This window comes from Aquila chrysaetos (assembly GCF_900496995.4).
Source record: "Aquila chrysaetos chrysaetos chromosome W unlocalized genomic scaffold, bAquChr1.4 W_unloc_1, whole genome shotgun sequence".
Taxonomy (NCBI): Eukaryota; Metazoa; Chordata; class Aves; order Accipitriformes; family Accipitridae; genus Aquila; species Aquila chrysaetos.
In genome coordinates, this window is record NW_024470321.1 from 5,228,486 (window position 1) to 5,239,905 (window position 11,420).

Sequence of the window (11,420 nt, forward strand, 5' to 3'; positions counted from 1 at the left end):
GGAGAAATTGCCTCTTCCAGAATTGAGCGTAGGGTAATGTGCACAAGCTGGTTTACTTTCAGCTTATGTCTCCCTCTTAGCACAGCAGTACCAGTTCTGCTATGATAATCTAACTGGAGAGCTCTGTGTATTTTGCTTGGTCTCTTTCAAGATCATGCATTTTTCTCATTGCCCTTTCTGTACACTATTAACCTCTGCTGTATTTTCTAGATGAAAAAAACCCACCTTCTGTCTGCACTATTCTGTCTGTACATACGGAGTTCCTGCTTGACTGCTTGTTTAATGGAAAAAAAAAAAAAAATTCCCCGTTCTGAAAGCCAAGCTGGTGCTGTGAAATTTTCACTTCACTCTTGTAAATGGTGTGGGTATGTAGAATGTAAGAGCATCTGGTTCATGAAGTTATGTGGTTAAGGACTATTCATTATAAAAGAAATAAGAAACAACAAAGGAAGTGGTAAGTTAAACACACAGACACACAAACATTAAGGAGCAAGTGATAAGAGAGAATAGTGAATATTATTAATTCATTAAATAATGACTAATGAGAATAATGAGTCTTCAGCCACTGATGAGCCATTAAAGGACCTGCTCAGGTATAGCCTTGAAAAGGGGCAAGCTGAACTTCAGCTGATAAGGGAGGAAAAACATGATCATCATGAGTATTATGCAATATTTGAGGGGGCTTGCAGGACTGTGCAAAACATTATAGGATATTGGGAGGGCTTTGGGGACAGCAAAACTTATTACAATAGCCCTAGGGGAAGGGCCAAAGGCAGGGAGAGACAAGAATCAGGGTGAATGGGGAAGGAAAAAATGTGAAAAAAAAGGCAGAGGATGGCTGAGTACCTGATCATGGTAGTCCATACAATCTTCTTCTAAAACATCTTCTTAATGTAAACTATAACCATACAGAAAAATGAAGACATCTGTAAGATGTATTGCTTTAAAAAAATTAGCACTTTGGAAACCCACATAAGAAATGTTTGTCTTCTGCTTGCATATATCTAATGGAATTCTGCCCAACTGAGATTTGGGACCCAATCTTTAATCATTAGTACAGTCTGCACCACCAGTGATGGTATGATTAGTACATTAAACAAACAACAAAAAGGGTGTCATGGTTTAAGCCCAGCTGGTAACAAAGCACCATGCAGCCACTTGCTCACTGCTCCCTGCCGTCCCCGGTGGGATGAGGAGAAAATATAAAGAAAAGCTCATGGGTCGAGAAAAGGACACGGAGGGATCACTCTCCACTTATGGTCACGGGCAAAAGACAGACTCAACTTGGGGAAGAAACAAAATCAATTTAATTTAATACCAATCAAATCAAAACAAGGATAATGAGAAGTAAAACCAAACCTTAGAACACCTTCCCCCCACCCCTCCCTCCTTCCTAGCTCAACTCCACGCCTGATTTTCTCTACCTCCTCCCCCTGGTGGCACAGGGGGATGGGGAATGGGGGTTGCAGTCAGTTTGCCACACCTTGTCTCTGTTGCTCCTTCCTCCTCAGGGGGAGGACTCCTCACTCCTCCCCTGCTCCACCGTGGGGTCCCTCCCACAGGAAACAGTCCTTCACGAACTTCTCTGGCATGCGTCCTTTCCACGGGCTGATCTTCAGTCACAGACTGCTCCAGCGCAGGCTTTCCCATGGAGTCACGGCCATCTTCGGGGGCATCCGACTGCTCCAGCATGGGGTCCTCCACGGCCTGCAGGTGGGCATCTGCTCCACCGTTCACCTCCATGGGCTCCAGGGGGACAGCCTGCTGTCTCACCATGGGCTGCAGGGGCATCACCTCCTCAGGTGCCCCTCCTCCTTCTTTACTGACCTCGGTATCTGCATAGGTGTTTCTCTCACATTCCACTCCCCTCTCCACTGCAGGTTCCCCTTCTTAAATCTGTTCTCCCAGAGGCGCTACGACTGTCACTGATTGGGTCGGCCTTGGTCAGAGGCGGGTCTGACTTGGAGGCAGGGAAGCTTCTAGCAGCTTCTCACAGGAGCCACCCCTGCAGCCCCTCCCCTGCTACCAAAAACCCCGCCACACAAACCCAAAACAAAGGGGAATGTATTGGTTTTGTGTGGCAAGGTTTTGGTAGTGGGGGGGGGTGTTACAGGGGTGGCTTCTGTAAGAAGCTGCTGGAAGCGTCCCCTGTGTTCGAGAGAGAGCCAATACCAGCCGGCTCTAAGACGGACCCGCCGCCGGCCAAGGCTGAGCCAATCAGTGATAGTGGTAACGCCTCTGTGATAACATTTTTAAGAAGGAAAAAAGTTGGGACAGGCGGTATTCGGCAGCCGGAGAGAGGAGTGAGAACATGTAAGAGAAACAACCCTGCAGACACCAAGGTCAGTGAAGAAGGAGGGGGAGGAGATGCTCCAGGCACCGGAGCAAAGATTCCCCTGCAGCCCGTGGTGAAGACCATGGTGAGGCAGGCTGTCCCCCTGCAGTCCATGGAGGTCCACGGTGGAGCAGATATCCACGTGTAGCCCATGGAGGACCCCACGCCGGAGCAGGTGGGTTCCCGAAGGAGGCTGTGACCCTGTGGGAAGCCCGCGCTGGAGCAGGCTCCTGGCAGGACCTGCGGATCTGTGGAGAGAGGAGCCCACGGAGCAGGTTTTCTGGCAGGACTTGTGACCCCGTGGGGGACCCACGCTGGAGCAGTGTGCTCCTGAAGGACTGCACACCGTGGAAAGGACCCATGCTGGAGCAGTTCGTGAAGAACTGCAGCCCGTGGGAAGGGCCCACGTTGGAGAAGTTCGTGGAGGACTGTCTCCCGTGGGAGGGACCCCACGCTGGAGCAGGGAAGAGTGTGATGAGTCCTCCCCCTGAGGAGGATGAAGCGGCAGAAAACAACGCGTGATGAACTGACCGTAAACCCCATTCCCCGTCCCCCTGTGCCGCTGGGGGGGTTGGTAGAGAATCCGGGAGTGAAGTTGTGCCCGGGAAGAAGGGAGGGGTGGAGGGAAGGTGTTCTGAGATTTGGTTTTATTTCTCATTACTCTGCTCTGGTTGATTTGTAATAAAGTGAGTTAATTTTCCCCAAGTTGAGTCTGTTTTGCCCGTGACGGTAAGTGATGAGTGATCTCTCTCCTGTCCTTATCTCGACCCACAAGCTCTTTGTTATATTTTCTCTCCCCTGTCCAGCTGAGGAGGGGGAGTGATAGAACGGCTTTGGTGGGCACCTGGCAACCATCCAGGGTCAACCCATCACAGGGAATTAGCCACAGCCATTTTTATATTGAAAAGAAACTACTTCCATCATTTGTACAGTCAGTTAAGTGGCAGAGAATGTATTGTAAAGGCTAAACATATTCAATGTTAATCTTTAAAAATTATATAGAAAGGTTCTATGGAAAATCATGCAGTCTTCTCACGTCATGGCGGGTATCAACCACATTAAGTATTTAAATACTTTCAGTTAATGTTGGAGTACATATTCCCTCTGCCATTACTGAAGCTTTGGTTTGTTACTGATTTCCAGTTTCAGTTACCATTCTCCATTTTTATCAGTTCTTTGATGATGTGTAAGACCTTGTCATCTAGGAAAGAAAAACACAGTGAGTGGAAAAGAGTGAGCTTAAATATATTCCCAAAACCCCCAAGAAAACCAGAAGACAAGTTTAACTCTCAGCAACTTAAAGAAAATCTTAATATTTTAGGCTATGTCACACTCTAAAGCAAGACAAGTTATTCCTATTTGCGGAGCAAAAAAGCAAACAATATGTCCACAGTATGTGATTAGAAAATTTATAAAATTACTCAGTGAGCTGGTTGTGGCCATTTCAATAATTCACAAAAGAGACTGAGAAAATGATGGGTTAACTATAGATACATTAGCATACAGGACCTTCCTTTCTTCCTCTCCATCTACAACATTATTTTGAACATCCAGTGTTCAAAGGTTAAATTGCACTCCTCTATCCCTTACTTTGGGAGTGTCCTGGTTTCTGCTGGGATAGAGTTAATTTTCTTCTTAGTAGCTGGTACAGTGCTGTGTTTTGGATTTAGTATGAGAATAATGTTGATAACACACTGATGTTTTAGTTGTTGCTAAGTAGTGCTTATCCTAAGTCAAGGACTTTTCAGTTTCCCATGCTCTGCCAGGGAGGAGGTGCACAAGAAGCTGGGAGGGAGCATAGCCAGGGCAGCTGACCCAAACTAGCCAAAGGGATATTCCATACCATAGGACGTCATGCTCAGTATATAAAATGGGGGGGGGGGAGTTGGCCAGGAACACCGATTGCTGCTCGGGGACTGGCTTGGCATCGGTCAGTGGGGTAGCGAGCAATTGCATTGTGCATCACTTGTCATTTCTTGGGTTTTACTTCTCTCTCTTTTTTGTTATCTTCCTTTTCATTACAATTATTATTATCATTATTATTATGATTTTTAAAAATTTTATTTCAATTATTAAACTGTTCTTATCTCAACCCACGAGTTTTACTTTTTTTTCTGATTCTCCCCATCCCATTGGGTGGGGGAGGAGTGAGCAAGCGGCTGTGTGGTGCTTAGTTACAGGCTGGGATTAAACCAAGACAGTCCATTTTGGTGCCCAACGTGGGGCACGAAGGGTTGAGATAACAACAGATCTGATCAGGGTGTGTTAAAACAAATTTGTTATAAGTATTCGTTGTATTGGTTTAATAGTTGCTGGTCACAATGTTGACTGATTTGCTCTCAGAGTTCTTATTAGAGCTGTGGGATGTAACACCTTACTTGTTCCCTGTTCTGCTGGTTATCAGCTCTGCAGTCTTGATCAAGGGTATTATTTGGCTGTACTGTGTAACACTGATCGTAAGACTAATCTGGTATTTGTATTCAGCATTGCCATCATCTCCGTACTTCAGGTGCCATCTTCCTGGAGACTATTAATAATTACACTTTTTACCTTTTCTCCTCAGGGAGCCAAACTATTGGGGGGGACATCTTCCCAGATCATCCCTTTCCCCACCAGGCTGATTACAATAGCGTTTGAGAATTTTGAAAATTTTTAATATCCTTGGGATGTTCAAACCAGCATATTCTTATTGCTAGGAACCAGCATGTTCCTAAATGTGGTTCAGGTCTTGTTTAGGGTTAAACAACTATTTAAGAACACCCCGGTGACAAGTACTGCAGCTACTCAAACCCTGGTGACAGGCACTGCAGCTACTCCAACGCCCATCACAAGCACTGCAGCTACTCAAACCCTGGCAATAGGCACTGTGGCTACCCAAACCCCTGCAATGAGCACTGTGGCTACTCAAACTCTGGCTGATGGGTGATGCAGCTGAACCAGAGAATCAACCAGTGCCAATATCAGTTGTCCCTATACACAAGAAGAAATGGACACGGAAGTCAGCTCATTTAGTAAAGGAGGACGAAGCAGGGCTATCACAAGAACAGGAGGAAGAGGCAGAACCAGAGGTAATCACCTGATCCCTATCCTTGAGTGAGCTGCGTGACATGTGAAAAGATTTCAGCCATCGTACAGGTGAGCACATTATCACCTGGCTGCTCTGATGCTGGGACAATGGGGCTAGTAGCCTGGAATTAGAGGGTAGAGAAGCCAAGCAGCTGGGATTGCTTTCTAGGGAAGGTGGTATTGACAAGGCAATTGGAAAAGGGACACAAGCCATCAGCCTCTGGAGGCGACTCCTGTCAAGTGTGAAGGAAAGGTACCCCTTCAAGGACGATGTTATATGTCAATCAGGCAAGTGGACCACCATGGAAAGAGGTATCCAATATCTGAGAGAATTAGCTGTGCTAGAGATGATTTATTATGACCCGAACAATGCACAGTTACCCACAGATCCAGACAAAGTCCGATGCACACGACCCATGTGGCGGAAGTTTGTATGGAGTGCACCATTGTCATATGCCAACTCATTCACAGTAATGACCTGGAAAGATGAAGAGGCACCGACAGTGGATGAAATAGCTTGCCAAGTCTGGCAATATGAAGAAAATCTCTCTTCTTCCCTATGGGCCTGTGTCTCAGCTGTGGAAAAACTGTCCGAAAAGTCCGAAAAAACTGTTCCAGGAGTTCCAGCAACAAAAAGAGGATAGGTCCTACTCCCCACCTGTATGGACCAGTATCTCAGCTATTAGAAGTAAGTGTTCTTCTGCTCAAGAGAGAGGATACAGAAGGTACACACCACGGAGTACCCTGTGGTTTTACCTGTGTGACCACGGAGAAGACATGAGGAAATGGGATGGAAAATCTACCTCGATCCTAGATGCACAGGGACATGAATTGCAAGGAAAAACAATCACAAATGGGTGTTCTTCCAGGAAAATTGCTGCTCCAGTCTCCAGTGAGCAGTTCCCCAGACAGAGTGGAAGGGCTGATCTTACTCCTGATCCTATGGAAAGGAATTCTAATCTGTTTTTTACAAGAAGTGAGTAGAGAATCCTATGACCAGGATTAGAGGGGCCCTGCCTCCAGCCAGGTGGAGGAAAGGGATAACCGGGTCTATTGGACAGTGTGGATCCGATGGCCTGGCACATCAGACCCACAGGAGTATAAGGCTCTAGTAGACACCGGCGCACAGTGTACTCTAATGCCATCAAGTTATAAAGGGGCAGAACCCATCTGTATTTCTGGTGTGACAGGGGGATCCCAAGAGTTAACTGTATTGGAGGCTGAAGCAAGCCTAACTGGGAATGAATGGCAGAAACACCCCATTGTGACTGGCCCAGAGGCTCCGTGTATCCTTGGCATAGACTCTTTCAGGAGGGGGTATTTCAAGGACCCAAAGGGGTATCGATGGGCTTTTGGTATATCTGCCTTGGAGACAGAGGGAATTAAACAGCTGTCTACCTTGCCTGCTCTCTCTGAGGACCCTTTGATTGTGGGGTTGCTGAGGGTTGAAGAACAACAAGTGCCAATTGCTACCACGACGGTGCACCGGCGGCAATATCGCACCAACCGAGACTCCCTGGCTCCCATCCACAAGCTGATTTGTTGACTGGAGAGCCAAGAAGTGGTCAGCAAAACTTGCTCACCCTTTAATAGTCCCATATGGCCAGTGCAAAAGTCTAATGGAGAGTGGAGACTAACAGTAGACGAATGCGTTTTTCTCAATCACTTTGGCGGCAGAGTGCAGGCCACAATTTGCTTTTACTTGGAGGGGCATCCAGTATACTTGGAATCGACTGCCCCAGGGGTGGAAACACAGCCCCACCATTTGCCATGGACTGATCCAGACTGCACTGGAACAGGGTGAAGCTCTGGAACACCTGCAATACATTGATGACATCATCATATGGGGCAACACAGCAAAAGAAGTTTTTGAGGAAGCGAAGAAAATAGTCCGAATCCTTCTGAAGGCCAGTTTTGCCATAAAAGAAAGTAAGGTCAAGGGACCTGCACAGGAGATCCAGTTTTTAGGAATAAAATGGCAAGATGGACGTCGTCATATCCCTATGGACGTGATTAACAAAATAGCAGCTATGTCTTCACTGACTAATAAAAAGGAAACACAGGCTTTCTGAGGTGGTGTGGGTTTTTGGAGACTGCATATTCCAAATTACATCGGCATCAGTCAGTGGGTGGTGAGCAATTGCATTTTGCATCACTTCAGTTTTATTTCTCTCTCTTTTTTGTTTTCTTCCTTTTCATTACTATTGTTGTTGTTGTTGTTATTATTATTATTATATTTTATTTTATTTCAGGTATTAAACTGTTCTTATCTCAACCCACGAGTTTTACTGTTTTTTTCCAATTGTCCTCCCCATCCCACTGGGAGGGGAGGGGGGAAGTGAGTGAGTGGCTCTGTGGTGCTTAATTACTGGCTTCGGTTAAACCACAACAGGGGGCCAACATGCAGTTTCCTATCATTACCCTAAATTGTGAGAGAACTCACATAACACTTAAAAGTCATCCATGCCTGAGGTTCATCATGCACAGTGTTACTTCTGTTTTGAGGTGTGTACCTCAGCATTACTACCACTAACCTTGAATATTGTTATCAAGGATATCTTTAAAAGAGCAGTTGTGCAGATCCTTCTACATCTAGGATGAGCCGCATAATATATGTAGGATTAGAAATGACTTTTTGGATGTCTCTCAAGATAATGGAATTATATTCAAGTTACACTAAACCTATTGGGTGAGGATGCAATGTACTAATACTTTCTCAGATTTGCCACGAGGTTCCATTAGCAAACAGTAATGTCAGAAATACAGTAATAAAGTTACCTTCAAGTGACATTTTAGGATTTTCAAGCTGCTGCTTTAAAACAGACTCAATGAGAACTCTCAGCTGTTTGAAAACTACTGCTATCTTTACAGGAGCCCGTAAAGAACAGAGAAGACAAACATTTGCATTACTCAGACATTTTATACCAAAATATGTATTAAAAGATTACCCTACATATAAATAGAAGTTTATAACAAAATTCCTGCAAACATGCATATAGATAACTTTAAGCATATGGATAGTGTACTCATGACATGACTGGGCTTATATTATGCCCTCTTATCTTTAAAAAACTTTTGTTTATAACATCACAGCCTAAAGATCAGCAGCTCAGAAGGGTAACTCAGAATATGTTCCCCACACATATCATAAACAACCAGCATATGGAGAAATTATTAACCAACATCCTACTTACCCTAACTGCTTTTTTCCAAGGTATAAAAGTACAAATTAATGTATAAATGAAATAAAATATCTACACGTCTCCCTCTCAGGAGGTCTGCCTGGCTTCCTGAGAAAGCAATCACAAGTGTCTCCTAAACCTTGCTAGGAATTCAGATCTCTAAAGCTGAAGCCTTTTCCAGGAATCTTTCATTTTATCCCTCTGTTGTGGTTTAAGCCCAGCCGGCAACAAAGCACCATGAGGCCGCTCCACTCCACTCCTCCCCTTCCCCACGGTGGGATGCAGAGGAGAATCAGAAAGGAGAAACAACAAAAACAGAAGGTAGAACCTCATGGGTTGAGATAAGGACAGTTTACTGGGATAACACAAGGAGAGATGTTACAATAATAACAATAGTACTAATAAAAGAATATACAAACTGAATGATGGTATATTGCGTTTGCGTGGCAAGGTTTTGGTAGCGGGGGGGGGTTACAGGGGTGGCTTCTGTGAGAAGATGCTAGAAGCTTCCCCTATGTCCAACAGAGCCAATGCCAGCTGGCTCCAAGACGGACCCACCGCTACTGGCCAAGGCCGAGCCAATCAGTGACAGTGGTAGCGCCTCTGTGATAACATATTTAAGAAGGAAAAAAAAAGTTGCAGCAGGCACAGAAACTGCAGCTGGAGAGGAGTGAGAACATGTGAGAGAAACAACCCTGCAGACACCAAGGTCAGTGAAGAAGAAGGGGGAAGAGGTGCTCCAGGCGCCAGAGCAGAGATTCCCCTGCAGCCCGTGGTGAAGACCATGGTGAGGCAGGCTGTCCCCCTGCAGCCCATGGAGGTCCACGATGGAGCAGATGTCCACCTGCAGCCCGGGGAGGACCCCACGCTGGAGCAGGTAGATGCCTGAAGGAGGCTGTGACCCCGTGGGAGGCCTGCACTGGAGCAGGCTCCTGGCAGGACCTGTGGACCCATAGAAAGAAGAGCCCACGCTGGAGCAGGTTTTCTGGCAGGACTTGTGACCCCGTGGGGGACCCACGCTGGAGCAGTGTGCTCCTGAAGGACTGCACGCCGAGGAAGGACCCATGCTGGAGCAGTTCGTGAAGCACTGCAGCCTGTGGAAAAGACCCACATTGGAGAAGTTAATGGAGAACTGTCTCCCACATGAGGGACCCCACGCTGGAGCAGGGGAAGAGTGAGGAGTCCTCCCCCTGAAGAGGAAAGAGCAACAGAGACAACGTGTGATGAACTGATCGTAACCCCCCATTCCCCGTCCCCCTGAGACGCTGGGGGGTGTAGGTAGAGTAGTCGGGAGTGAAGCTGTGACTGGGAAGAAGGGATGGGTGGGGGGAAGGTGTTTTAAGATTTGGTTTTATTTCTCATTATCCTACTCTGGTTTGACGCAATAAATTAAGCTAATTTTCCCCAACTCAAGTCTGTTTTGCCCGTGATGGTAATTGGTTGAGTGATCTCTCCCTGTCCTTATCTCGATCCACGAGCCTTTTGTTATATTTTCTCTCTCCTGTCCAGTTGTGGAGGGGGAGTGAGTGAGCGGCTGCGTGGTACTTAGTTGCTGGCTGGGGTTAAACCACAACAGTCCATTTTGGCACCCAACATGGGGCATGAAGGGTTGAGATAACGACAAACCTGACCAGAGCTGCTTAAAACGAATTTGTTACTAGCATTCATTATATTGGTCTAATAGTTGCTGGTCACAATGTTGATTTATGAGCTCTTAGAGTTGTGGTGCTCATTTTTAGAGTTCTGTTATGTATCACCTCACTTGCTGTATGTAGTCCCTGTGCTGTGCTTATCATCCGTGGGAGGTGGATTAAGGTTTTCACTATGATGTACTGTGTAATACTGGTTTATGGTAAAATAAATTTATCGGTTGTGGGACTAATCCGGTATTTGCACTCAGCATTGTCGTCACCTCTATACTTTGGGAGGCACCTGTTGGAAAATATTAATAATTAACACCCTTTACCTTTCCTCCTCAGAGACCCAATCTATGGGCGAGACAACATTCCTCCCCTTTCCCTTCTCCTCCAGTCTAGTAACAATGGTGTTTGAGAAATTTTGGAAAATTTGAATACCCTTGGGATTTTGAAACCAGCATGGTCCTATTGCTAGGAACTAGTATGTTCCTGAATGTGGTTCAGCTCTTGTTTAAGGTTAAACAACTATTTAAGAAGATCACCCACAGATCTGCCCCGAGGCTGGATAATTGTGAGTGGCAGGGTGTGTGGGGTAGTATGGGCAAACACCTAGGGTGATGGGCACCTCCAGTGTTTTGGAACTTCACCCCTGAACAAGTGCAGACCCCTGAAAAACAAGTAGAACATTTGGAAAAAGTATGCTGCCACCCAGACAAATCCAGGAAGTCACAAATCACTGCAACGTGCTGGGGCCTGGCCCATGCCTATCGAGCCCTGTTCAACACCACTCAGTACCCTCAAGGGGAAGACAAGGTCTCTGGATCTAACAAGGGGACAGGCACTGCAGCCACTCCAAGCCCCGCGACAGGCACTGCGGCCACTCCAACCCCCACGACAAGAACTGCAGCTGAACCAGCGGACCAACCCGCACCAGTATCAATTGCCCCTATACAGAAAAAGAAACACAGAAAAAAATCAGTTCGCTTAGCAAAGGATGAAGATGAGCCAGGGTCATCACAGGAACAGGAGGAAGAGTCAGAACCAGAGGTAATCACTCGATCCCTATGCTAGAGTGAGCTGCGGGATAGCCGAAAGCATTTCGGCTGTCGTATGGGTGAGCACATTATGACCTGGCTGCTCCAATACTGGGACAGTGGGGCTAGTAGCCTGGAATTAGAAGGTAGGGAAGCCAAGCAGCTG